Consider the following 27,171-nt stretch of genomic DNA (forward strand, 5'->3'; position numbering starts at 1 on the left):
GCACTAATTTGATGGTACCTTTCATCCCCTCCCTCTTAGCATACTAAGCACAACATTCTTTGTCACATTTATCAACTGTATCTCTTTTCTCTGTGATGGAAATTGATTATTTTCTCAATTAGCCTCTTTTTTTTTTTTTTTTTTTTTTTTAACCGTGGAAAGACTTTCCTTATTCTGCTAATATTTCTCAGTTTTCTTCACATGCTGCCTGATTCATGGCCTACTCCTCTGACAGCAGATCCTCAGCAAGCTTAGGTTCTTTTGGCATGGCGGAGAATCCTCGCTCTTGGTTTGGCACAGCTGTGATACTGTTAGAATATCTGCCAATTATGGATGGATCTTATTACTGAGGTTAACTTCTAACCCACTCAGCCCTACCATCACTTGAAGATGTGTAATAATTTTGACAAAACTTAATGGCCATTCCAGATGCCCATTAAATGTGGAGTGACCCACAAACTATCACATTACAAATGATCATGAAAACCAACACACCATCTGTGTTGATGTTTGAATTTTCTTAGCAGCTCTTGACCTATAAACCAGGAATCCAGCTATGTCCAATAACAGAAAATATGGTCAAAGCTGCAATTAATTCTACATATTAAATAAGATGTAGCATCTTCCTTCTTTAATAGCTGATACCTTTTTCAGAATCCAAATTTGAATTCAGTGAAAAAGACCTCTGTGAAAAATATAGATGTAACCATTACAGATCAGGCTACAGTTTCATGCAATGCCATGTATGTTCAGATAAGATGTATTAAGATAAAGCTGTGAAAATTACATCTGTATCATAACACAGGATGACAGAGGTGAAGGGACATCAGGAGGTCTCTAGTCCAACCTACTGCTCAAAGTAGGGTCAGCTCTGAGGTCAGACTGGGTTACTCAGGGCTTTATCTTGTCCTGAAAACCTTAAAATACTTAAGGATTAGACCACTGTGTTTTAAGTGACACTTAGGGAGGAGACTGCTTGGTTTAGGAAAGAGGCAGGATTGTCCTCATATTTCTGCTTTCTCATGACCTTGTGTAAATTACCACTTTATGACCATTCTGGGTAGAGGTTAATTAACTGTTTTGTCAAGAGAAAAATGAGTTTCTCCCAGATTTTCAGGAAAAAGAAAAAAATGGCTTAACATCAGAATGAACATGTTGCACAGTTCACATTCCTGTAGCCTGTAGCTATTATTTAAGCAATAAAATTCTTACAGATTTTTGGCTTCAAGCCTTATATATTTATTTCTTTATTTTGTGGGAATTATTTTTTATTACTTACTTGTATCACAAAAATGGTATCTTTTTCCCAGTTGATTGATTGTATATATGTCTACAATTCATAGTTGTAAATTCAAAGAGCCTGTGATTTCTAAAGGTTTTGTAACCAATCCTCTCCAAAGACTCTTCCCAAACTTACTAGTACCATTCAGGCTACTAACCAGTGCTTAAATATCACTACTTAAATGCCTCTGCCAACCACTTGATAGAAAACTTGCCTGTACTGTTGAAGTAAGGATGAGTCACCTTTCTTTTTCTAACAGGAATGCATTTTATAAACTTTTTTAAAAAGCATCTTTACAAGGACTTTTATGTAGTCTAAGGCTCTTTCAGTAGTGATGGTGGCTGTAGTTATGTTGCCACTGCTAACTCTGCTTCAGACAAGAGGAATACGTAGATACCTTACAAAGTACAGTTGCTAGACTTGAAGGAGAATGACTTGAAGCATGGAAATATTGTTTAAATAAAGGGAATGATTAAATCCCAGTGTATGCTGATCGATTGGCATAGTAGGGGGCACAGAAAGAATGGTACTGGCAGAATATTACAGAACTGTGACAGGGTATTCTGAGCAACTTGCAGAGATTGCCTCTTAATAAGTTTGCAAGACTTAACTGAACTGTAGAAAGCTGCTCTGTTGCCAGCTATTGGTCACATTTCAACCAGGAAACAGTGCTAGTGTCTCACTGAGGACTCTCCCAGCCAAAGTTTCTGTAGGTCTGTCATTCTGTGATTCCAGCAGCAGTGGTGAAGACATAGCGGAGATCCTGAAAACATCAGGATATCTTAATATCTTGTCATGGTTTTATGATTTTGGGTTATCAGTATTCCACACCATAACATCATGTAGTACACTGGGGGTTTGACTACTGATGTTCAAGTTCCAGCTGCCTGTCTGGAGGAGAAGAAGAACTACATTTCCCCAGGGGGCTTTGCGGTCAGCAAGGAGATATAACTCCTGGCAAGGTCAGCTGATATTCTCTTCTTCGCCTGCTCTTCTTCACCTGTGCTTCTCCATCTGCTCTTCTCCATCTGCTTTTCTTCATCTGCTCAACTGGACTGAACTTCTCACCTCAGTGTTGTGGTGAGCCTCTCCACTTTTCAGACACACTCTCTCTCTCTCGTTATATTTTGCTGATACTGCATTTAGTAAATCAGTTTGTTTCACCTCAGATCATTGTCGCTGTTTTCAATTATTTTGGGATCCCCTGTTTCCCTTTCCCAGAGGCGCAAATCCGTGGATCCCTCTGCCCCACTGGTCATGGAACCAGGCTGAACAAGCCCGTAAACCGTTGACATATCTTCAGAATGGTGTCCCTCATTTACTAGTCTGTTAGATGCTTTTCGCAATTGTTTTTCCTTATCACATTCTACTTCACTGTTCCTTAGGGTGCAAGAAAGCTTACTTGCACCCTAAGGAACAGTGACGTCTTGTGTTCCACTTAAAATACACATACATACGCAAACAAATCTTAGTTCCAATTTTGGTTTCTTTTTGGTAGTAAATGAGTATATTTTTAAAATTAGAATATTTTAAAAATGTCTTCAAATTAACTCTAGTTTTCTTTCTGTTTAAGAAGCAAGTATTAATTTGAATCTTTCTTATATTTCAGCAAGAAAGTCAATCATGTGATTATTAAAATATATATAATATAAATTTTAAATTTGAATGAAAAAAAAATATTTTGATCTTGATTGATAGCAAAAAAATGTCTTAGCTTAAATGTGGTACAATCAGAAAAATATAAGCATCTTTTTATGAATGCATGTTTCACATTGATCTCTGCTTTTCCTCAAGGCTTTTTATCACAGAATCACAGAATTGTAAGATCTAGAAGGGACCTCTAGAGATCATTGAATCCAACCCCCCTGCAAAGCAGGCCCCTTACAGTGCACACACAGATGTCCAGGTGGGTCTTGAATATCTCCAGAGAAGGAGACTCCACAACCTGGGCAGCCTGTTCCAGTGCTCCATCACCCTCACTATGAAGAAGTTCCTTCACATATTGGTGTAGACTTTTCTGTGCTCCAGTTTATGACTGTTTCTCCTTGTCTTGTCCCCACAGACCGCTGAAAAGAGGTTGGCCATGTCTCTTTGACTCCCACACTTAAGATATTCATAAACATTAATAAGATCACCTCTGAGTCTTCGTTTCTCAAGGCTGAACAGACCAGTTTGCTCAGCCTTTCCTCATAGGACAGATGCCCCAGGCCTTTAACTATCTTTGTGGCCCTCTGCTGGACTCTCTCTAGGAGATCCTTATCTTTTTTATACTGGGGAGACCAGAACTGGATTAAGTACTCCAGGTGAGGCTTGACCAGGACAGATTAGAGGGGGCATGCTGGCCATACTCTTTTTAATGCATCCCAGGAACCCACTGGCTTTCTTGGCCACCTGGGCACTCTGCTGGCTCATGGCCAACTGTCATCCACCAGGACCCCCAGGTCCTTCTCTGCAGATATGTGTGTTTTTTATTATGTATTATATGTCACATTAAAGTTTTTCTGTGCATTTGAAGGTTCGGAAAAGAACCTTGACATCATAACTATTTACTGTGCTTTGGTACATGCTGAGAAGTGGTCTGAAAGCACAGAGACTAGATGCTGGATGAAATTATGCCAGAAAGTGCGCTGCAGGAGCATACCACACAAGCTGCTATCTCTAGTACTCTAGTGAGTCTCTCCCTAGTCACTGAGCTTATCTGAAGAAATAACACTAATATCTGTTTGACAGTGACTGTGTTTTCAGCACAGATATTTTTGTTCTATAGGTCTTTGCCTATATTACTGCACTTTTTGTTAATGTAGGCACAGGCTTTGATATTTAAGACATATAAAGATCCAGCTGAGATGGAAAATAGAGAATAAGTTATTCCTCAAGCTGAAGTGTTTTCTTCTCATGCAACTTGAAAAATAATAATACTAAGATGTAAAAAAAATATACAACATTCATTGTTTCAGTAACATTTTTGAATTTGTGACTCATTGTCAAGATTGTACAAGATTTTATGCACTATTGATTTTTAAGTACAAAATGTATAATCAAAGTATAATCTTTGAAAAAGGGCATATAAATATATTCTTTTAGTATTAGTGTAGAGATCTGATTTGCTGAGGAAGTTGGATTATTCCAGTTCAGATGCTTCATTCATTTAGTTTGATAAAGTATAACAAAAATATTAGTAGGAGTATAGATAAGAGTCTAGACAGATATTGCCAAGAGAAATGTTGTGATTTCTTCTGTTTTATACTCCAGAAAAGCCCAACACGTAACAGCTAAAATCTATACAATTGCATTTGCAGTGCAAATTCTGTACAATTTTCTTAATCTATGTACCGTAATATTATAGTTCATGTTAGAGTGAGAATGTTCATGTATGTCTCTAAATTAATCATTTCCAGATGTCATTATCATAAAAAAATCTTTCACAATGTATTCTTGATGTCAGACTTTTGTCAAAGTAGCCAATATTATTTAATTTGGTGTTAAGCAAGTTAAAAATGATATCTTAAGAGAAATGGGTGATTAGTCATGAGTGGCTTGGTATAACATTTTGCAATATTATAGTAGAATATTCTTTAAATATGAAAAATTTACTGGTTATTTTAGCTGAATAAGTTGTATATGTCAAATTCTAGTAGCTAGAAAATGAACTTTGCCTAAGTTAAAATATATGGTATAGAAATTAGTAATCTTATATTTTTTATAAATTATGTCATAGTATTAATTTGGTCCACTGCTCTAAGCAGCTGGCTTTAATTGACCACATGGAATGAAAAAAAACCCCAAACACATATTCTCAGTTAAGCAGGATTTTATAAGCTAGTTATATTTTACTATATTCATGATTTTCTAAACTTTATCTTTCATCCACAGTGAAATGCTAATGTAAAACATAATTATTTTTTTAAAGTTAGGTAAGGTATGTGTATGTCTATATAGTTCTTCCACTTAAACCTTTCTCTGTTAAAAGCCAAACCAAATTGCCACCAAATCACCTTCTCATGCACACACACAAGAAAAAGACAAAAAATAACAAAATCGAGACAGAGGAAAAAGGGTTTTTTTCAGCTTAAAGCAACTGTGTAGGCGTTTTCCTATAGGAGAATCAGTTCTGATATGCAGTACTGTACTGGAAGAGAAAGTCATTAAAGACATATGCTTATGAAAGCTGGAATCTGATATGATAAGATGAAAGCAATGGTATGATACCAGATTTGGACCACAATCTGAATTCTAATTGTTTGAGATATCACGAGCTACTGATCATAGTGATGTTAAAAATATGGTGGCATATGCTTTGCTAGGCTCCTGAGGCTTTCTCCTGCCCTACAAGAAGGTTCATTATATGGACGCAATATACATATGCTTAAGGTGTTTGCACTCAGAGCCTTGTGAAATTTTCAAAGGAAGTATTTCTAATTTCACTGTAAAAAACGCAATAACAAAAATTGTTCATTAATGAGTGCATTAGGAGTCTGTCAACTATAAAAAACTGATCTGGGTAAAAGCCACACATGCATTTCAGTGAGCTCTGCAAAGGATTTCTTACGCTTTATTCCTCTAGCTTTTTCCTAGGGATCAGCCGATGGAAGATGCATTAACTCTTCTGAGCATCATATACAAGTGACACCAAACCTCACACATAACATGAATCTTTCATAACAAAACCTGTTAACTTCCTTCATCTGTACCTTCATCACTAGTGAATTTTATGGTTGTAACAACACTGGCTTTTTAATTATCATATCAAGATACTGGCAGTACTAAATTCAAAATAACCCAGTGTCCCAAAGAAGGTTTTCTTTTCATGATTTGAGATTCAGGCATTCAGTTCTTTCTTTTTTTTTTGTTCACAGCTATAAGGGCCAGAAGCTGATTCTTTTAAAAACTTTAAAAAGAAATTGCAGAGAGAAATATGGCACCCTTAAAAATATTACAAGTTCACTGACCTAATACTGGTAGGACAATTTTAAGCCTTGAATTTATTCCGGAGAAAGAAGGCTTCCTGGAGAACTGTTGAGTTAAAATCACATATTTAAAGGCATTAAAAATGGAAAAATTAAAGGAGAGGCACAAAAGCTTTCTTCTGGTCCCAAGAAGAAATAAGACATGAGATGAACTCACTCATAGAATCATAGAATCCTTAGAGTTGGAAGGGACCTCTAAAAGTCATGTAGCCCCACATCCCTTTCATGAACAGGGACATGTACAGGTAGATGAAGTTGGCTGGTCCGTACTTGAATGTCTTCTGAGACAGGGCCTCCACAACATCTCTGGGCAACCTGTGCTAGTGCCTCACCAACTCTCACTGGAAAATACATTTTCCTTATATCCAACCTAAATCTATCCTCTTTTATGTTTGAAATCATTTCACCTTGTTCTATCACAACAGGCTATGCTAAAGAATTTTCCCCCTTTCTTTTTATAGACCCCGTTAGATAACGAGAGGCTGCTCTCAGGTCCCCCCGGAGCCTTCTCTTCTCCAGACTGAATAGCCCCAGATCTCTCAGCCTATCCTTGTAGGAGAGATGTTCCATCCCTTGGATCATCTCTGTGGCCCTCCTCTGGGCTCACTCCTACAGGTTTATGTATCTCCTGTACTGAGGACTCCATGTCTGGATGCAGTACTCCAGGTGTGGCCTCACCAGAGTAGAGTAGAAAGGCAGGATCATCTCCCCAAAAAAGTGCTGGCCACACTTTTTTTGATGCAGCCCAAAATAAATTTGGCTTTCTGGGCTGTGAGGGCACATTGCTTACTCGTGTCCAGCTTCCCATCCACCAGTAACCCCATGTCCTTTTCTGACTCACTAGAATCAGAAAGTAAAAATGAGGAAACTTTGAAGCTGCAGGGAATATCTCTAAGAACAGGTCTTACTGGTTTTTTTCATTATAAAACAAAATATGTAAAAATGATACCATATGCTGATGACATGAAAGGCTGTCAATATAACGAAGGATTAAGCTGCCTTTCAGAATGAACTGGAATACCTTGAGACTATAAGCAGTGGAAATCAAAAGTAATAATATTACAGAAATGTTACAAAATATTACAGAAAGCAAAGTCATGCTTTAAGATTATTGCCATGAAGAATTTCTGTTGACATGTAATTCACCAGTTGGAAAAAAAAGAGGGTAAGAAAGAAGGACTGTAAGAAAGAAGGACATTAAAAACTGCAAAGCAAGATATACACATGTAAAAGCTAACCCACAGTGTATCTTAAAAAATTTTCTCCACTCACGATTCTTCAGGAAAAGGCAAATGTAAATCCATATTTGTGTACACTTCTGGACGGCCATGTTCAAGAGAGAAATACTGACATTAAAATGTACATAGAAATGGTAAGTATTGACTTACCATTAAATGGTAAATATTAGACTTACAGCATAACAGAAGCCAAGATAAACTTGAAGCACGCAGTCTAGAAAATTAAAGCTGATTCATATCAGTGGAGGAGTACAAACACTGGGAAAGGAGAAAAGCCAGGTACAGAGAAGGACAATTTTCTAATTTATTTTTATTTATTTTCATTTGTATTTTTTAAAATTTATTTATTTATTCATTTTGTGAAGGACAACGTTAGCATGGGAGCAAAGACAATTTTCACTGTATATGAACAAATATGACTATATGCTAGGAAGAAGTTTTCTATGTGAGTGTTTAGAATTAATCACTCTTGCAGAAGTACCAAGGCACGGGTATCTTTCCAAAGCAAACAAAGGAGAAGCTGACAAATATAACATATGAACATCAGCTTCAGTAACTAAGCCAAAGAACAAGAATGCTAGAGGATGAGAGGAGGAATCCTTCTTTCTCTCCAAGTACAGTCCTATCAAAATCATGATTAACTATAGAAGTAGTAATCATAAGTTAAAAATAAATTCTTTTAGATATAATTGCTAATGTTTTTGGACACAGCTGAGGTACCTAGCAGTCCCTTGAAGTAGAGAATCTCTTTGTGCCTAGCAAGTAAGAGCTCCCAAGATTCTATAGAGCTTTGAATTTAAATATGTAGGATAAATGTTTCCCTCAAGTCATATATCTCTTCAGTAGCAAAATGGAGAGATTTTAAATCAGCTTTCTTGAGAGCAGGGATTGGTATGCTGGAGTGGTTTGTCTCTAACCAATTTTTTTGAATTGATATCACCTTAAAATAATTTTCTAATTCCTCCCATCATTCCAAATTTTTGAAACATCAAAGTTCACCTTACTGTTGTGATAATTTGTTGATAGTGTATGACATCGACTTTAAAAAAAATTTTTTTTTTAATTTTTTTAAAATCAAAATACTTTTGGAAATGGGAGGTGTGCCATCTGAAATGACTAAGATCACTCTCTTCTATTTTAATGTGAACCTATTTCTGCAGTGCCTTTTTCTGACACTTGTGATATCAACTTCTGAGTTATCTCAATGCCGAACCAGACCTTTTAGAAAGGATTGTGATGAATTTTTGAAACAGAATATCTGAGAATAAGAACCTCTAAAGCCTGCATAATGATCTTTGTGGTTTGTGTAAGCTTTTGTACTGGTTAGTGAAGTTACATTTTGATCTTACAGTACTCACCCACATTGCACTTGGCTGCTGCCCACCAGTGGATCATTGTAGGGAATACATGAAGAAGACAGAGCAAAAAAAATAGCTTTTTTTATTACATTAGCAGCAATAATATCTGTCAGAGCTAAGATATGGTTACCTACTGTTCTGTGTCTGAGAAAAAGAATAAGGTGAATATTATACTATTACATATACAATAATTCTTACTACATCTTTCAATGCTGCTTACTAATTTTTGTTCAGCAAAGATACCTTAATTTAAAACCATAAAATTGTTGATCTTGAATGCAAAAAGAATAGTTAGTATGTTTTCTTTTCCATATTGCTTGCCTAAGAATGATGCACACACTTCAGTGGATCTTTGAGCTGTCATGCTGCTTGTCTTGAAAGGCTGAATATTTTATTTGCTGCTTAAATCTTGGAAGTCATCATACTGTTGTATTAAAGCAAATGTTTTAATACCAAGGAGACTAATAAATTTCTTAAATTTTGCTACACAGATGATTTAGTAGCTCTGTATATAATTGTACTAATTAACCATGGAAAAAATAATCTGCAAAGTAAAACATTGAGCAATAAAGGAGAGCATAAACATTTTACTATACAAATTGTTAAGTCACATAGAAACAAATTATTTATGGAGGCAGAGAAAGAAATATGAGATTTCCTGCTCCACTTACATTTTAAAATCTTGAAATACGTAAAGAAAATCCAAATATTTACTGTTTTGAGGAGTAAGGGTTCAGGCCTGATTCTTTAATGTGTTGCAGTATAAGTAATAACTTGCATCATCCCTCTTGTCAAAGGACTGAACTAAAGGCAGGAATGAGTAACTTCACATGAAAAGTGTTTTGCAGCTTTCAGTGGCTTTGAATTGTCTGATTCTTTTCATTTTTTATTGTCATACTGAGCACTTTCTGTCATATAACTAGCACTTATCATCTCTGGTTTGTTACTTCTTTCACATAGTTTGTAGGAAAAATGGCATCTAATGTGAATGTTTACTTTGGACTGGATCTTTATTTGCTTCCGTTTTGGTGAGAGATCCTTGGCTTGGTACTTGTCATCTCCCACATGCCTTAAAGGAAATGCATTTTGTATTAAGGGTGAAAGATGTTAGTATTTATGCTGGTCTGTATTTTTATAGAAGCCATTCCGTTGACCAAAATGTTATGTAGAAGTGCACAAAATTTCTTTTAAACTGCTATTAGACCTATTATAGCACAGAGTTCAGTCCAGACAAAATTGCAGATTGAACTGATGAAAAGTGAATGTAAATGTACAGCTGAAGAAATTGTGTGACATATACTATTTCTCTAAGTAATTTTTTCCATGACCCTAAACATTATTTGCATTTCATTTAGGTTCAACTTCAATAAGCTTTTCTTCATGAGGTGTTTCTCTACAAACATTAGGCCATCTTAGCAATCAAAGTTGAGGGCAAAAAGAGAAAAAAACATGGGAATGATAAATAAGGGGCTGAGTCTCAGGGAAGTGGTTTCTATTTTCCCATAACTATTTTGGCTATGTCCTACTAGGAAGAATGTAAAACCTTCTAATTCAGCAGGTTGTCTCCAGCACCTTTGTGGAGAAAGTCCCCATTATCTTCCACTGACCAAGCTGATAGCTCCAGATGATGAGAGTTGATATCTTGCACCTATGCACTGACAGATGGCTATCATCTAACAAAACAGCTTCTACTGCTTCTACTCAGCACAATGATCTAAGCCTGCACTGTCTCAAAAATACAGCCTTTGTTTCACCCAAGTGACCTTCCAAATGTTTTTTTTCCTGGCTTCTATAAATTCAGTCAGAAATGGAAGGTTTGACAATAAAAAGTGGATACATCTCTTGTGTATTGCCTGCAACATATGTGAAAGAGAAACCTTTTGTTCTCTAAATTAAGTACTGGTTGTCTTGGACATGAATGTCTATGGCTGTTCAGGACTATATTTCATGAGAGAGAGGGCAAGATTGGATTCACAGTCTAAAGTCGATTACAGATGTCATATAAGGTGAAACCTTTAGACTTGGATAATATAAATACATTATTACTTGACTAGTATTGATGAAAGAGATCTACATTATCTGAGAAGGCATCTGAAATGTGTGCCATCTCTGTGAAGAAGGTTGACTTAGGATCAGTGTGGATTTTATTGCTTAGTTCTTTGGCACGTAGGTAGGACTTCAGAACTGACAGTATGGATTAGTGTAGCTCTAGCAGGTTAATCGGAAAACTTTGTGTTCTTAGTATTTTGCTCCAGAAGTAATGCCTCCTATTTATTCCCATGGAAATTAAAACAGATACAAAGAGCACAATAACACTATTTGATAAAGCAAATTCTCAGCTACAGTAAAATATTTTTCATCATAGTCACCACTGGGTTTTCACCAGTGATGAGCAGGAGCCTGCATGCTGCTCTTGTAAAAATCTGTACCAGCAGAGGCGAACCACTGTCACTGTCACCACAACTGAAACACACCACCCACCACCATACCGTGGATTCACATTCACTGTTTGGTCTTCATAAACACTGACAAGTGTCAATGAATGTCAAGGAGTGCCTTTTTTTTTTTTTCGTTTTTTCATGGAGGAATTCATTTACACAACTTTGCTTCATATGGATTTCCTTGTAAGAAGTCATTTTGTCAGACTGCCCCTCAGCTGCCATCTGTCACATGGACACACACACACAAAAAAAAGAAAATGCAATGGAACACTGGTGGGAAGGTTCAGCCTCTGCTTCCATACTGTCAATATCTGTCTCTGGCATCATAGACTAAGATAATAAAATAGGAGGCATTACTTTTGGAACAGATCTCATACACTGTGGTCCACTGCAGTAGTTAAATATCTAGGAAATATAAATTTTGCATGTTTGATTACAGATATTGCAGTTGTAATTTCTGTGCCTTTTCTTGACTATTTCAGTGATAACTTTCACTACATGATAACATAATCTGCTCACATTTGTCTCTAGTGTCCCATGTGCATTATTTTTCAATTTCATATGTTGTAACATACTTAATTCTGTTACTTATTTGTTTTAAAATGCCCACATTATTAACAGTATCTGTAGTGTTTCACTTGTAATTTTCTTTATCGCATTTGAATACTTATTGTGATTTGGATGCTTCTTTGCCACTTCTACATATCGGTTTTCTTCTTTTGTGTTTTCTTGTTCCATTTTTATATTTCATCTGCAGTATCAATTCTTTCACTGGATCTTGCAATATGTTGTTTTCATTTCAGTATAGGTATTCTTTTTCTGACATAATTCCAATAATTATCCTGTCAAGATTTTTTTGTTCTAAATTTATATAGACTTCACATTATCTCCTTATTAGGAATTATCTTCCCAGAATGAAAGATAAGCTTTGATGTCTGTGTTCTGTTTCACTGGATTTTTCTCTTAAAACCATTTGCTATATAGTCTTAGAACTCAAAATTTTTTGTACACCCATGTTCAATTTATATTTAATACATGTTTAATTTCTGTTTAATGTAGTGTTCCAGTCAATGGACAAGGGTTTTTTTTGAACTATTCCCATAAACTAGTACTCTTCATTAATATAATTGCTTCTTTTTCTAGAATAGATCAAAAATTCTCTACTCAAACTCTTTTCATTCTGGACAATTTAATTTCTGTGCAGAAGAGCACTTTTGCTACCCTCTCAGTAGTTAAGCAGGACTATCCAACCTTTCCAGTCAGGGTCCAGGCTGCCATGGCTCATAGAGTCTATCCATGGTTCTCACAGGACCTGTTACACAAGGCTGCTCTGTGCACTTCCCCACCATGACATTCCACTCCACAGTAGGTTTCCAAACTGCTTTGAAAATGCCAGCACGCCTCCATGGATGTAGGTGTAGACAGCAAAAGATACAGCTGCCTTCTTCCAGTCTGCAGACCCAGAAGATAAAGCTCACGAGCACAGCACTGCTTTCTTCCTTGCTCCACAGGACATTACTAGATCTAGCAGAGTCATTCACAATCTTCACTTGATTGGGAGTGGCAGTCCTATCCACATCCTGCTTCTGCTGTCCCACTCCATGCGAATGGGAGAGGGATGGCAGACAAATGTAGTAACAATTCAAGTAGCCTGTATGAGGACATGCAACAGGAAGGGCCTTGTCTATGCCAGATGCATGAAAAGCTATTTAGGGTTTATCCAAGACATCTATTTCCTTTTCCAAAACTTTATTTGACAGAAAGACAAACTGTTATGTTTCTTCCTGAACCTGAATGTGGACTGCTCCAAGTACTGTATTTCTTTTTTTGGTACTGACCTACATACATACGTAAGGGGCAGATGGGTAATTCTAATTATTTCCTGTCATTTCAAAGGCAAAATGTTTCTCCTTTTCTCTCCTTTCTTTGTACATTTTTTTCTTCTCTCCATTCTTTTCTCACTCTCCTATTGTCTTGCTACCAGCCTGTATCTAACCTCTTCTTAGTACTTTCTGTATATTTGTGTTCTGACTTGACTTAGTCCACTAAAATGGCAAAACCAACGAATGAAGCAATCAGTTCATCCCCAAAATCCCCATAATGGAAAACAAACAAACAAACAAGCAAAAAACCTTCAACAAAACAAATAAATTTTTTGTTTGTTTTCTGGATTTTAGTGCACCACATTAGTTTACAAATACATCTGGCAAGCACTGGCATAAGTTCTGATGCAGAAGCTTGTATTTAGGAACAAGAGAGATGAGAAGGAGGAATGTGAGTTACCCCCGTCAGTGGTGGTGAGCTGTCAAATCAACTGAAATGGAAACCTTAGAATCACTAGGTTTGAAGAAGCCCTTGTAGGACAGCTAACATAGTGCTGTGCCCTGACTGCAGTGTGGGACTGCAGACATCTTGCAAGATTACCTCATTCCAGGCACTGACCGTATCTCAGCTGATAGCATAGAGAAGGAATGTTATTGATCACAGTCTATGTCCTACTACCAATGGACTTGCTCCCTTCATTTCACAGAAAGATAAAAAGCACCAAAGGACTCAAGGAGTTTGCGGCTGTTCCAAGGTGAATGATGCTGTTTTAGTTCCTCTTTGCCAAAAAGGCAGTGTCGGAGCAGTTTGCTGGTGTGACCAAGGCACTGAGAGATAGCTGTGAAGGTGAAACATACATCTGGTCTCAGGCGTGTATGAACCTCTGATTAGGCCACAGCTTGTCGCTGTGCCCTTCACAAACAGCAAGAGTAGCCACATACGTTTTCTTCCTCTTTAATAAACCATTGCATAAATTCTTAGAAAACAGCGACTTACAACAGAACAGAGGAACTTAAATCCACTTCTGACAAGTGGTGACCTTTCCATGCAGGCTTCTGGATTTTCCAGTCTTACAAAGACTGCAAAGGGCAAAAAACAAGCACTTGATGACAATGGCAGATGCTTTGATTGCCTTTTGGATTTTCACACAATAATTGTGGATATAGTACACAATAATTAGGTCTGCTTTAGCAAGTCTGTTCAGAGCTGAAATTACTCTCACATGTATCAGGAAAAACTGGACTTTCTGTCTTGCATCATCTCATATAGTCGTTATCTCTTTTGTTCTCCCCCCCCCCCACACTCTTCATTTTCAGATTGTGATCTCTGTGATTTGTATACGGCATTCAGAAGGAACACAATTTTTTCCCTTTCTCTCAAACAAATGCAAAACTAATCAACTGTGGGAAAAATAAAATAATAAAGAAAGCAAGCAGCAGAGGGAGAATGACACTAATGCTTTTTCATTTTGTTCATAATTTAGTGAGTGTATTCTTCATAGATTAATTCTGTTGAGTGTTTTTTAGAAGATAAATACATATTGGAATGCCTAAATCATCTGAAAAATCCAATTAAAAGAATATAGAATTCAATATTTAAAGCCCACATTTTGAAACGATTCTTGAAACTCTCAAGCAAGAACAATGTCCAAAAAACCACTCTGTATAAAAAGCAACTTTCTTCACTAAATCATCTGCACATCCCTAAACAGAGGCTAAAAGAAAAATTGTTTTAGGTTCAAAGTATTTCATTGTTCACCTTATGAGCAGTCTATTTATGCCTTTATTCTGTTACATAATGTGTATATGATAGTTAAAATACATTTTCCCTTTTTACTTCTAAAAATGTACCACTACATCTATTCAAAATCATGTTTTTAAAAATATCAAAATCAAGATCTGAACAGTAGTGGTCAAGCATACTTGAATGCTAGTTCATAAAAAAGAAAGCATATATTGTTTGTTTTTTTTTTTTTTTTTTTTACTATTCCTAGGAATTTAGAAGATATGTGTAAAATTTGTGAGTTTGAGTGATTATTTGTTTTAAACTGAAAGACCGATGGCCCAATCTGTTGGTAATAATAATCACTCATGTAACTGATGCAGTTCCTGACTTTGCTTTTACTGGAAAAATTAATGTCTGTCCTTCATTCTTCTAAAAGTAATTCTTCTAAAAGTTTTAGTATATAAAAATCATTACTGAAAAGATTTTTCTATAGCGTTACATGCAGGATCTTTTTTTTTTTTTTAATTAAATATATTTTATTACACTTAAGCACATGTTGGGATAGCACTTTAGCTGTTTTTTAGTGCAACCAGCGACTCCAACACATGGTACACTACGCTCAGTCTCCAACATTCTCTTGTTAAATCAACTTTCGTCTATTAGTGAAGGATCATTTCTTTCTGTTATAATTAGTAATAACATTAATATCCAGCCTTGCATTTAATGTGTGCTTCCAAAAAGCATTTTGTCCCCTTGATTACAGTTCTTCGGTATTACATAAGTTTCTCATAATGTATTTACTTGCTTTTTTTTTTTCATGAAAAAGTGCATTTTTCACTTATTACGTGTTAAAGAATCTGCATAAGTCTCTGTTCCAACTGCATTATTTATTTTTGCATTAGCCACATATGGAACATTAATATTCCATTTATCTCCAACTGCAAATAGTTTTATGAAGAGACATAAATCATAAGACATCTGGTTATGGATAGACAAAGTTTTAGAAACTTCATCATATTCTCAGAGTAATGGGTTAATCTGACAGGGCAAATATGTGTTGTTATAAAAAGTGTCCCAATATCTCTAAGTGGATTAACTGTTGAAAAGTGCAGTTTGACAAAAATTGGAATGTTCATCATTTACAGTCAAAATATTGAGTACCGCTTGTTAAGAAAAGAGGAGAGAAGCTAAAACTTTTTTAATAGAAAGTGTTCTTTTCTGCTATTCCATTTTATGTTGCCATACCAAGGTAAAGACCACTTTAAAATTTGAAGAATTAAATAAAAGTAGTCTAATTTCCTCGGACAGAACTCAGCTAAACTTAACAACTACTGAAGTACGAATTCCACCTTGATGTAAAATTGTTTCTTTTTCATTCTTTCAGTTCTCCTTAAGCCAAACATAAAAAAAACAAACAAGTAAACTAAAAATCCACAGTTACTCAATGGAAGTTTTCAGTTTCAATTTGTACTTTTTACAAGCTTCATTGCAAAAGTGAAAATATTATGCATGAATACATGACTGTAGCACTATTCATATTCACTCAGCTGGTGCAGCATTCGCTTTAGAGGAGATCAGCTACAAGCCACATGCCCTCTCTTATCTCCATTCCTATCATTTAGGCTGTTTTTGAAAATTTGATGCCAGTTGATTAAACAAGCTCCAGCCAGGTTTTGTGCCTTTTGATATATTGATTCCAGTCTTAGTTGCTTCATCCTCTGCCTAGCTCACAGTCTGAAAAGACCTCTTATGTTAGACATTTCTCTTCAGTCTCCGGATTTGAAACACTTAACATGATTACTACTGCCACTATTAGAGAGTATTGTTTGTGAACAAAATATTTGTCAGCCACTCCCTTATTTCTGAATTTCTCATCCCTAATGCAAAACAATTCCTGAGAGATTCAAGGAAGTGTTATTAAAATTCAAATCATGGAAGGCATCACCCTCAAATTCAAATAAACTTCTACCTTCCCTAGGAGCTTTAAAGTGAAATTAACAGCGTATGTATAGCATATTTTTAATAGCGTATATTACTTTTATGTAATTGAAACATTCTTTTTTAATCTATTGTATGCTGTTGCTGGGGAAAAAAAAAGTTATTATTTCAGAGAGAAAAAAATCAATCCCCCATCACTCTGAAAAAATAATGTAGGTTTTTTAATTATTATCATAGTTTATCATATCATCAGTTCTGATACCATAAACCCCCCTCTACAGCTTTTTCGTTCACATTTGGTAAGTCATTCCTCAAACAACAGAGGTAGTAAAAACCCATTTCCCCAAACTTTTGCCCACATTGCATATAGTATCTCCCTGAAATGTCTCTAATTCTTTTCCACCTCTCCTCATGTCTTATACTGAAATCCCAGATCCTTTTGCCTTATGGTAACTGCTGGTAAAAGCAGCAGCAACATGCTGTGGCTAGAGTCAAATGGAGTGCGCTGGCTCTCAGCCTGTATGTGCAGTCTGGTTGTCCTCCAGCTAAAAAAGAAGCAATGGTGAATTTAGGCTTCAGTCCTTCTGTCAGGAGAGCCTTCTTTTAAGTCTTTCCATGTATACAGTGACTGATTTTCATGAACTCTATATCTCTGAGGTATCTATTTTTTTCTCAGTGGATATAAACAGGCGTAAGGCAGGCAAACTATTAAAATCACTATTTTCGTTATGAAACCAATGTGAAAATCTTAGTGTTTTTTAAATTTTAACTCCCTTTTTTTTTGCTACGAGTCATTCCGGATTTCTTGATTTCAACTTTTGTTTGTCTGTTGCTTTTCAACTGAACTCCTTATTTTATATAAAGTCCTTATAAGGACTTTACTCCTGAAAAGTCCTTATACCAATACTGGGTTTATTGTTTAATATTGTAAAGTCTGACAAGACCTAGAAATGCTTCATTGAGGGTCAGAATGGAGCAAGAAATTAAAAAAAACAGTGACATGAATCCAAGTAACACACTGGAATCTATCCTGAATTTCAGGCTCCGCTCACCTTATTTCATCCTTTAGCATCTATCAGTAGTGGAGCTCTGATTGTATTTGTTTCCATATGGCAGGTCTTTGAACCACACTTCTAAAACAGTCTCTGAGTACAAGCCATATTCGTATAATATAACCTTCTCCCCAGAATTTCATCCCAAGACTTCCAGTGCAAACAACTATACTTTTGCTTGTTTGATTGTATGTTTGTAATCAAATCCTTCCAAAGTCCATGTCCAAAGCACCCACAGTACAAACCTAACTTTCCTTCAGAGTGATGTGAATAAGCTGTCCTGTCAGAAATTGCAGATCTACATGTTGTTTTTATCACTTTTCACTAGACTGAGAACAGAGCACATATCCTTCTGGTTGTCTCTTCTGTGTGTAATTGATTTTATTTTCTTTCTAGAATTAAAGATTTCCTGAAGTGATGTCTACAGAAGAGTTCTTCGTTTTGGATGCAGTATAGAGAGCATGATGAGTGAGATGGATCAACATGTGGAGAGATTTGGACTCTTCTTTGATATCTGTTTCCATGTGTCAGAACAGGAAAATAGAAAGTAATGTGAATAATGTGAATCCACTCACATGTAATAGCAATCTCCACTGTAAGGACTGCCAGAGATGACTTTGGCGCAATCTGCTGGGGCAGGTATCCAAGCCTTCTTGTTTCATATATCTTAACTTAAGGAAGCCTGCAGGCACAAGCACCCCAGATGTTTTTCTTAGAAATGAGTTCCAAAACATTTAGCATTTATGTGATCCTAAATTTTGAAAATGTGTTCATTTTCTTCCCTTTTGAACAGGGTTTCCTAATGGTTTAACTGTCTGATGATATCAAGGAAATTTTATTTGACATGCACAGAAAAATGCTGAGAAATCCCACTCTCAATCTTCTCCTTTTCCAACTCCTGCACAAGAGGATATTTTAATGAAAACATAAGTTTTAAGGTAGACATAAAATTTAATATTTAAAACACATATTTAAAACATAAGTTTTAATGGAAAGATATCTTAAAGGGATCCTCAGTCTAAACAAAAGCAACGTCTCTTGTGTTTATATTTCTGAAACTTAGTTCTGCTGTTTGAAGGAGAAAAAAGAAAACAAAACAAAAAAAAGTTGTGCATTAATTACAAAACACTCCTCTTAAATTACACCCTTCTCCTCACCTCCTTCCTTCTGCACATAGTCAATCAGGAGGTGTTTCATGTTTCTAGAATAGCAGGGACAAGCAGGTCTGAGAAGTTTGTTCCATTTCACCTCACATTATGAAGCTCAAGTGAGTAATTGTTTTTAATATAGATCTTCTGTATCACTTCCACAGTACAACTACTTCCTTACATAAGCCACATCCACTTTACTATTAACAGTAGACAAGGAAAGATACATGCCAACTTGGTATATGTTTACTATGATTGAGAGAAGAATCTGCTATTTAATATACCTAGCTACACAACCTGTATGTGCTGTAATTGTGTAAACTCTGTTCAAGAGTAAATAGCAATGCACTTTTAGGTATATAGCAGCATTTCCCTGTAGTGTGCTTATTTTTGTCAGAAATGAACAAAGTAAAATCATAGAATAAACAAACAAAAAAGCAAACAAATATTCCTCATGCAGAAATTTGTTAAAAATCTATTTTTCAAGTTCTAACTATCTCTTTTGTGATTTGGGAATATTTCGAGTAATTTCAAGTAATAGTATTTTCATTAATGTTAATGCTGCTCATAAATTCGCAGCAGCTTTTGTTTCAGATAGAGATAGGAATTCTACTTACCATAGGAAATGTATCATATTTTAGCTTCTCTTGTTTTGAGATACAAAAAATTATCATCTACACTGGGAAATGTTTGCCTGCCTTTGGTTTAGGAAAAGAAAAACATGATATTCACCTTGCAGATTGACATCTAAATCTTTAGAGGTTGTAAATGAGTATGGATCACTTGTCTTTGCTGAAGCTTCACTGATTTACATCATTTGAGGAAGTGTCTTGGAATGTGTAACTGACTGCTACAGTCTGTTACTATAGAAGTGACAACAAAACACACAGATACCATTCTAACCTTCTGACTTTTTTTGTTTTGTTATGATTTGTTATTTGTTTGTTTTTTTTTTTTTTTTTTTTTTTTACACCAGTAACGCAGTGCTGTTGGGTTGAGAATGTCCTCAGGCAACACAGGGCTATTGTGGAAAAATCTTTCCAACTGATCACCAGATCAATGAGTACTACCAAGAAGAAAGGGGCAAGCGAACAAAAACTCTTATTTCTCCTCTTGCCAGAAAAGACTCTTATAAGAAGGTTGAACGGTACAGCTGTACAACTTCACTTTCTCTAATTCACATCCAAGTGTAGTTCTTGTATACATACTTCTGTTTATACCTGCTCAGTAATCAGACTATTTAACACCAACTTACTAACTGAATAATTTAACATATTATATATAAAATAAACTAGCTCCCTTTCACAGTGATTTTTTTTCTACATAGTGATTCAAATATTTGAAAGTGCTAATTTTATTACAATAAATAAACCAGAATAAGTCAGTTTTGAACAATTGTTCAATTTTTCATTTAATTTTATGACATTGAGAAATGCTTGTTTTGTTTCAGCTCTTCGACACAGAAGAATTTTTCATTTCTCAGTTATTGTTGATTATTTTTCCTTCTTGTAATTTTTCCCAGCGTATCTGAGCAGAGAACTACAATAAACTGCTTAGCAGAACTTACTTGGCTGCTTAGGCTGCTTAGCAGAACTTACTTGCATTTCTCCTCCTTGACTATTAACAAAACCAGTATAAATTGAAAGATAATGCTACATAATCTTAACTCTGACTTAAGGTAGGATACTTATTCTCAGCAAGTTCTTTTGCCATCTCTTTTCAACACTCTTTTCTTATGCATCGCTCCAGAAAACTCTGGTCACTCGAGTTTTTAAAAGGGTTTTCCAGTCACAAGGAAATAATTTTCCTGAAGGATAGGCACTGACACATCACTGAAACAGATTTCATTTTGTATTTTGTACAGAATTGTGCGACATAAAGTGGAGGTTTATCATGAATTAAGTTGGGTTTACAGTAATCACTGCATAATTGAGCTAAAATATTTATCAAACTAACAAAATTTTTAGAATCAATTTTCTTTCCCCTTAAGGAATAATGCAAAATCAATACAGGAGATTAATGCATGGTTAGCAATCTTACATTGTGTTTAAAATGAGAAAGGTTTTCACATGGATTTCTCTGCACATCTTGATGAAAATGAGTTGTAAAGATAGAACGTGTTTGGAAATATTTAATGAAGTATGGTTCAAATACTGATGTCACTTAAAATTAGGAAGATAGAAGTGATCTAACGTAACTTCCTCTTGTACTTGTTTCAGCTATGTTCTGACTGAAACAGATGTCTCTTCTTTGTAGGAGAGAGGGAAGGTTAGGGCTTAATTTTGGCATGATTTAGATTAAGAGTGTTGTTCTTTGCCGGTGGAAAGAAAGTAGCTGGATTCATCCATAGTCTCTACGATGCAACTCTGTAAAATAAAAATTATAATATAATATTTCCTTTTTGCCCAAACTTTTTGTCAACACAGATTTGTATATGTCTGTGTGTGTATGTGTATCTCCATGTGTATGAGGGCAGATCCAAAAGTAATGCCTCCTGTTTTATTATATTAGTCCGTCCATCATGCCAGAGGCAGATGTTAGTGGTATGGAAGTAGACAATGAACCTTGTCACCAATATTCCATTACATTTTGTTTATGTGTAACAGATGGTAGCTGAGGGGCAGTCTGACAGAATAGTGTCTGACATGGAAATGCATATGAATCAAAAATGAGTAAATGAATTCCTCCATGGAAAAAAAAAAAAAGGCGCTCCTTGACATTCATTGATACTTCCTGAATGTTTATGGAGACCAAAAAGTGGGCGTGAGCACAGCGAGGTGGTGGTTGGTGTGTTTCATCTGTGGTGACAGTGCCAGTGGTTCACATCTGCTGGCACAGATTTTTATAAGAGTAGCGTGCAGGCTCTTGTGTTCATCCCTGTGAAAATCCATAGTGGTGACTATGCTGAAAAATATTTTTTTGTAGCTGAGAATTTGCTCTAATGAGTAGTGTTATTTTGCTCATGTAGTTTCCATGGAAATAAGGAGGAGGCATTACTTTCAGAGCCACGTACTTATATGTATATGTACATGTATATGTATACTTACAAAAAAATTTTGTTCTGATTTTTTTTCCCAAACATCGACTGTATATTTATACTTGTCATTCATTATTTTGCACAACCCAAACCACTAAAACAAATATGACCCTCGGCTGAAGCAATAAAATTGCATGTCCATCTATAAAACACTCTTTTGCTCGGGGCAATACATCTTGAGCAAGTGTATAGCAAATCTCAATGCATTTTAATATTAAAAATTTAAGCTCAGAGAATGGTCTCATCCGGTTCCCATGCCCTCTTTTCAGCCCTTTGAGAAACATCTTTGCTAAAGTACTGAAAAAAAGTAATCATAAGAGAAAAATTTATATATATAATTATATGCATTACTAAATGGATGAAATATCTCCAAATACAACTACATCATATTTGATATATATGCCTGACAACAAATAGCGTGTCACTGAAATGGAATCATGTATATTTAATCTTGTCAGAGTTAGCCAAACCCTGCCTGACCAGTGCATCTTTCATTAAAATGTAAAATTCATAAGGTGGGGTGACTCTGGGGTCACAGTTTCCTTCTCTTGGCTCTTCTTCAGAACTGGGGTCCCTTTCTCAAGGTACTGAGTCACTCTTTTATTCCTGTTCCTCTGAAAGCCTTCTACTTTTGTTAAAGTCAGTTACAAGTGATGCTGTACAGTCCAGCCAGCATCTGAGTGTTCCTGTGTCTGGGATCAAAAGAGTTTTTTTCACACCAAGGTTGTGAATTGAAGGTTCACTCTCAACTTAACCTGTTACCAGCAGCAGGCTTGTGCAATAATAGTAGTTGTATCCGGAGCTCCAGTCTCCAGTTTCTAGAGGTTCCTAGGAACATTGTTATGCACTAGAAGTTTCCAAGTCTCAGCTACTCAGACCTATCAATCTTTTCTGACCTTCCTCTGTCTATGCTCCAAGCAGACAAGAGCTAAGCTTTTGTTCCCAAGCCTTGTCAAAGCTGTATAAATATGCTAATGTCATGCTGGCCTAACCACATCTACATGCCTTCTGGACAGATAGGAGATCACTTTCATTTGCTTGAAAAAATCACCATGTACACATAGCTTCATGCAGTATCTGGAATTTACAGTTATATATAACACATGAATGTGCATATCTCTTCTATTGTCCTTTCCCATCCCATTCTATTTTCAGATATTTTCTCTGTTCTGGATGACAGCTTGAGCCATTAGGTATTGCTTTCACTAGGATCCAATCAATTTCTGTACATATTCAGTTCACTTATTCTATCTGGGTAAATATACTGCATAGCTAAGATTCTATTAAATACATTTATCACTTCATAAGATTCTTCCTTTAAATATTTCATATTTTTTTTCCTAGTATAGCCCCCTCCCCCCCTTTTTTTTAATTTAATAACTTGCTTGTTAACCAATAGTATAGCCAATGTAAGAAGCGTTACGTTTCTTCAATATTTCCCATTGTATATGGAAATACATAAATTCTTGCATGGTATCATGATTCTGTTTCCAGATCCCTTTCTCAAAACTTTTTGCCACTATGAGTACATATTTATGTCATCCTTTTGCATTATCTGATCCTGGCTGAATGTCACCTCCTTTGCTTTTTTAGTTCAAATTATAACAAACAAATAGTCCTACTGTCATAGATTGGAACTAATCACATAATTTTTGAAACTTGGCCTGCCCAGACCACACTGAACTCCTTTATAAAATTGTCCAGTAATATGCATATGCTAAGAGTTAGTGCATCTGTTTGTCACTTTTTTTTTTTTTTTTTCTTCTAAAGGAAAGACAGAAATATGAGATTTTCCTCATCTCCTCTCCTGCCCTCTCCTCTCTTCTCTTCTTCTCTCCTCAGAAAAAAAGCAAAAAAAAAAAAAAAAAAAAAGCAATTGTTAAATGTGGCATTGCTCATATCTTGGAAAAAAGCTTCATTCTCATTTGTATCTTCATTTACTTCTCACAGGATCTGTCATGTTATTTGATGAGCAGTATTTGAACTCTGTCAGTCACTATCTGTATTACTAGGTTAAGAATAGAAACAAATAATTATATCACTATAAAGTTGTCTCTGTGGGGTTTCTTTAAGAAGCAGATTTCATAATTAAAGCTACCCATCTTCTTTCATTTATGAATGGTTTAAGCAATCTGAAATGTTGCTTCAATTCAGTCGTGATAAGCAAGCACATGCAGAAGTACTACAGTACAAAGCTCCTTTTTATGCTGTAGCTTTTTACTGATGTTTAAACTATGGAGACTAAATGACTGTATTAAAAGAGGAAGAATGCCTCTTCCTATTCATAGCAGCAGTCTTTACTACCTGCAGTAGACAGGACACTGACCTCTACCTGAACAGCCTGAGGTAAGAGGAGTAGCCACTGGAAATTATTTATAACCTGACCAGCTCATTTAGTTTCATCCTCTGAGGCCTTCAGAGTCTTACTGACACAGCAATAATGGCCAGCGAACTTTTGATCCAATTAATTGTTAATGAGAGGTTTGATTAGCAAATAAAGGACCTATTAGGTTAGCTGATTGTCTTTCTTTCACAATACCAGAGGTCAACATCTATTTTTTTTTCAACTGAAAGAAAAGTACACTGTGTACTCTAGTTAAATTAATCACATGCTCACAGGTGTTGAGTAAAGTTGATTCAGAACAGTCAGCTTAGACATCTGTTTGTAACCATGAGAATGCACTAGCTATTCCTCAGTTTATTTTCTTTTCTTCTTCCCTTCCCTTCCCTTCCCTTCCCTTCCCTTCCCTTCCCTTCCCTTCCCTTCCCTTCCCTTCCCTTCCCTTCCCTTCCCTTCCCTTCCCTTCCCACTCTGTTCTGCTCTAAGAAAACATAGATTCTCATACCATGAGACATGAGTGTGTAGGAGGAGAGCAGTGTGAACAAGGGAAATAAAGTAAGAAATGCCAGAACAGTTGTCTTGCTGTGTGTGGACCACCTTTAGTTCAAACCATATTAGAGCTCATATGAGGAATACCTGCTAAATGTATGGTAAATGAAAGGGTAATACCAGAATCTTGGAGGATAGTATCTGATTGTGGTGCTTTGAAGCTGCCTTGGAATCCAAAACCATTCTGAGGTTTTATTGCTGACAGAGACTTCACTGGTGGCCTTCTAATGGAATCCTTGCCATTGACTTCCCACACTAATCTTTGTGCTTTTAACCTCATTTCATTTCACAATGAGTATTTTTTTTTGCACAGTACTCTTCTCTGCTTTCTTCTGTTCTATAAAGTACTACATATACATGTGGTATTGTGGAAAATTTATAAATAACAATAGAACTAATTCAAAAAAAATAAGTGAATCAATATTACAAAGTAGCTTTGCTAGCAGTATGCAGAATAACTGAATAATGTAAGTACATATATCTATGCTACTATAAAAAACTTAGCTATGTCTTGATATATATAATTCCTGTAAAACTGTTTGTGGTTTTATATTATATAAATATTAAACATAATACTTTTTATTTGATAAAATAGTTCTATTCTTTTGTAAATCATAAAGTACAGTATTTTATATTTTCTATTTCAAGATTCATGCAAACACAGATAGTAAGTAAAGTCATCATTAAAGTTCACAGTCATTCCATATGTCAGTGTAGCAGCTCCACTGCATGAAGCATTATTATCAATTTTTTAACACTAAAACCTATCAAAAATAGCACAGAATTGTATGTTATATGCTGTGCTTAAATAATTGTTTTGTCATCAGCCTTTGTTGGATTTTCTTGTTTGCCTGTTTTTTTTTTTCCTAGCCATACTATCAGTGTGATTTAATCTCACAATTAAAATGTCTAATGTATTTCCTTGTGTTTCCACTGTTACTGAAAAAGGCCAGTGCTGCTTTAGCATTCATACTAAAGCTTTAATAAACTCCATAGTAACAATATATTTTGTATGAATTTATTTTTTAATTTTCATTAGACTAACAGTAGAAAATATTTAACTAACAATCCAAGAGTAATCTTATTACTAAACAAGTTTAGTAGATAAATGCAAAGTTGATTTATAGAAATCAGTTTTTGGAACATGAACATAAAATATATATATTTTTAAATAAAGCAGTTTAATTTCTATGAAGAATAGAAAGTGATAATGAGTGATTTATTCTTGGACCAGTTCCAGTGAGTTCTCAATCCACTGGAGAGTTTCCAACCTATTGAAAGGACAGAATTAGAGGTTTTATAAAAGGAAATGAAATATATTTTATTTATGAGAAGAGGGGATGGAAGGGCCAACAGACTTTTCATCTAAGCATTATAGGAAATACAGAATGTATTTTCTTAATCTTTGCAAAGCTACAGATGAGTAGCTTCATAGACAGTTGGAGCTGTGATTACAGATATTAGTTTGAAAATTACTTGGTTTGGCTGTAATCATGTATGGCTCAACACTGGCTATAAAGGAGTAGAGTCTAGATTGACACTGCCGTGACTTTAGATTCTCACTAGCCTCAGCACCTTCATAAAAGGTTGTTATATGTCTTTCTGTGGATGAAACATAATTCTGATATAACGTAGTAAAACACTCACACAATCTGAGGTTTTTAGAAAGTTGTGAATTGTATGAAGAAATGATTATTCAGAAAAGTTGACTACAGGCTCTCTCTGTGTTAAGCAGATAAGCATCCCTGAAGGATTGTTCAGACTTAGGTCCTAAGTTTAGATGTACAGAAATATTTCCACAAATAGAATGCTATAGACTGGAAAGCTTACCTATAGAGAATAACAAATTCTGCTGGACTAAAAGAGACCTTTGTGGATGTCCCCCAAACACACTGCACAGAAAATATAACCTGACTCATGAAAACAATATTCCAAATGCTTTCAATGTTTACTCTTCATATTAATGAAAAAAAGTTTTAGATATTAAAATTTTATGTTAATTATGTTAATCCTTTTGATTCATTAAATAATTAATCTTTCATTACTATCATGTGAAATTTTGTGTCACGGAAAACTCTCTTCTCCTCCAATCTCTTGAATTTGCACTTGATATTCCTGCTCTGAGAAGAGATCCTTATTCATATTTATTTTGCTCTAAATTAGCTACTTGCTTATTGACCCTAAATAGTTATCATCTCAGCTGGAAATATATTAGAGTTCTAGTTGCCAAACAAATATTCAGCAAAAGATGAATAAAAGCATATGGGGAGG

This window comes from Lagopus muta, chromosome 3 (genome assembly GCF_023343835.1).
Source record: "Lagopus muta isolate bLagMut1 chromosome 3, bLagMut1 primary, whole genome shotgun sequence".
Taxonomy (NCBI): domain Eukaryota; kingdom Metazoa; phylum Chordata; class Aves; order Galliformes; family Phasianidae; genus Lagopus; species Lagopus muta.